Below are 3,597 nucleotides of genomic sequence, written 5' to 3'. Positions count from 1 at the left end.
ATGGATGGAAGAGCTCTAAAGTGAAGGTGAGCAAGTCTCCTATGCCAAGTCTCCTATGCCATAGCTCACTTGAACTGGTGGAATCATGCATCAATGCCTAAATTGGGTGAATGGAAAGCCTATACAGACTCTCTTGATGAACACCAATCACTCGAGCTGTTTTGATGCTTTTTTGGCTAAGAAAGAACTTTTCCCTCAGAAAATGCAACTTGGCATCCTTTGTCTTCTAAAGCTGAAATTGATACAAGATTCCTCTTGATTCCTGGCACGAACAAGACATCACTCAAATGAAGAGGGCTATCAGAATCTAGGTGAAGAGAGGTGTTTTCAACACCTTTTACTGAATAACAAGCATCATCTCCAATTACCACTTGAAGGTGAGTATCTCCTTCTATTAATTATGAAATATGTTCTCTATAACCTGTAATATAACGTTAAGCGCCACTAACAATCAACCATGTGCTACTATCGGTTGGAACATTGCTTGATAGGGCTAAAATGAATAGAAATCCACTTGAATTATCTCTTGATTCTTTCAGAGGAGAGACATCATTCATATCCGCAGTAGAGACATGATGCTTTGGTCTTCTTGGACAATCTTTAGCATAGTGACCATACTTGTCACATCCGAAGCACTAAATATGAGAGAGATCTTTCTTCTTTGATTTAGGAGTAACATCTGATTTCCTGTCTCTATTCCTCTTGAAATTTCCTTTTCTCCCTTCTCTTCTTTTCCTCTTTGAAGTTTGAGCAGCAAGAACATAACTGTCATCATTGTGAGAGCTACGACCAATACCTCGCACTGCCAACCTGGATTCCTCTTTAATGCAATCTGCTCTAAAATGATCAAACTTTGGTAGCTTAGATCTTCCACTGATACTTTGGATAAAAGGCTCCCAAGATTGAAGAAGATCGTGTAATGTCCCTACCTTTTTAGCATCTCAGTGGAGTTCTTAGCCTTTACATTCTCCGAAGGCTAAGTGGAGAAATAAGGAGAAATTGATTAAATTAATTTCTTATTAAGTCATTAAATAAAATAAAATAAAATAAAGTGACTTTATATTTAATTAATTTAATTAAAAGTGACTTAAGTGATTTATTTAAATATTTTAATGTTATTATAAAGTTATAAAGTAACTTTATAATAATAAAGTCACTTTAATATTATAATGTGTGAATATGTCTTTAATCCCACATTGGCCAAGAAAGTGTTCGAGCTCTCATAAAAAAGAATAAAAAGGGACTTAAGAGCTCATTTTATATCATCCATCCAGAGAATTGATATTTGTTTGTTATGAACTTGGGAGAGTCAACCATTGGAGAGCGACAATTCTTCAGTGTTGCAACCATTTGAGGTGGTGAAATATCCACTGAATTTGGCATTTCAGGAGAGCTTCATTCTGGAGTTCTATTTGGGCTTTAAAAAGAAGGGAAGACATCTAGGGTATGCAGATTTTCGAATATATATTAATTGCAGACCTACAGTTTCATTTGGCAGCCATTAAAAATCAGAATTGAAGCAATCATTTCAAGATACAATTGCTGCTACAGTACCCGCGCTACAGTAAACGCTACAGTAACCGCACTACAGTAGACGCTACAGTACTCGCGCTACAGTAATCCGTGAATAGTGAAACGCTACAGTGGCATGAATAGTGACGTGCTACAGTACTAAGAAAACAGGCATTTAATTGGCAAATTATTCGTAGCTATAGCAGGAACGTGTTTAATTGGCAGTCCATTGAAGAGTGGAGACCATCATTTGCAGCAAGCATTTTACATATCAGGTTCTCTAATTTTGCTGTCATAAGTTTTGGAAATTACATGTTATACCTTTGTAACTATTTGGTGTGAGAATAACTAATAAAAACTTCATTATGCTGCTGCCACATAATTTCTAGTTTGCATGCCAAGTGTTTGATGATTTGTCAAGCAGTTGTAGTTGTTATTTTTAGTTACTTATATGCATCAAAATCAATTGGCATATCATTTCTATGCCATTGTTAGTCAATCTTCCATGGTTAGAGGCATTCAAAACATTAATTGCAGTGTACAAGACCCAAACAATACAAACAGAAAACTCATAACAGCAAGTACAGACTTTGCAAGACAAGTGTTTGACAAAATTCCCAAGGATAGAAATCAATGATTTAAGGGCAAAGTTAGTAAGGGTTCTTACAGATCGTTAAGTGCCAACATGACTAAGTCCCTATCTTCAAATATGTCTCCAATGACATATAATTGATCCTTTAGTTCAATAATCTTCATGAAGAAGGAGATGACTGAATCTCCTTTAGCCATCTTGATGTGATGAAGTTGTTACCTTAAAGCAAGAACTCTACTAGTGTTATTGATCTCATATAATCCCTCCAAAGTTTTGAACATTTCTCTAGTTGTCTTCAACTTGGAGATAATAGGCACAAGGCGATCCTTCACAGAATCAATTAATATCTTCTTGGCCTTCGTACCATTCTTCCTCCATTGTGTTTTATCAATCTCATTAGAAGGCTCGAGCACTTCTTTCTCTACGAACTCGAGAATATCGTTTTCTTCTAATGCAATTAGGACTCTAAACTTCCAAGAGGTGAAGTTCGAGGCACCATCAAGTCTATCTTCAACCTTGAGTCCGTTCACCATTTTCGATGTTAAGATAGATACCCTAAGAAGAAGAGAAGAATATTTCGTTGGTTAAATAATTCTGATCACAATCTTTACTTAGACCCGCTCTGATACCATGTTAAATTTTGGATCAAAATTTAAATAGGCAAAAGTACAAAATTAATATTTCTTTGATTTTGTATTAATCCGAAGCAATATATCAATATGTTGAGGATATCAATTTCTCCCTTAGGTCCGCTAGTTTCCTCCAATATGATTAATTTGGTTATTTGTGTTTGCTGGGTGAATAAGTATAGCATATAATCCACACAGATCACATGTATGAGCATAGTGAATATTTTCTACGAACCACACAGCATATGTATTTCTCAGGCATCACACAAATATACACAGCAGATCATTCAGAGGTATCACATGTATAAGAATAGCATATCACTCACCGATCGTATCTCCTCATGCCCCCATTGAAGGGATAAAATACTCGTTCAAGAGACGTGAAAAGTCATGACCCCAATTGGGGTGACACATCAAGGAAGGGGTGCGATCCACTAACACCTGATAGACAACCATTATTAATCATCCATTAACAAACAGATACTGACTAAAATAATCATTACGTAGAATATCGAACATGCAAATTATTAGCTATAGTTAGTGAAATAACAATAATGAGATTGCTGATATAAGACAGTGATGAATACGGTATTAATAATAGTTAAGATAGCAGTCAGGGGAAAGATATCTCCTGCTGCTATAACATCAACATAAAGTTTTATTAAAATACTCTATTTTAATAGATTTATCCACACTTGACAACTATTATCTCCCATAAGATAATTTATTTAATAAGCAAAGGCAATACCTGGATCCAGAATAAGACTGGAAATTATTAGCAAATCGTCTATTTAGCACAAAGTTTATCTCCTAATCGAATGCTATAAATGCAATCCATCAAGGCCACAAAAATGTCAAGAGCAA

The sequence above is a fragment of the Cryptomeria japonica genome, chromosome 10, assembly GCF_030272615.1.
Source record: "Cryptomeria japonica chromosome 10, Sugi_1.0, whole genome shotgun sequence".
Taxonomy (NCBI): Eukaryota; Viridiplantae; Streptophyta; class Pinopsida; order Cupressales; family Cupressaceae; genus Cryptomeria; species Cryptomeria japonica.
Note: the sequence above shows the minus strand (reverse complement) of the source record.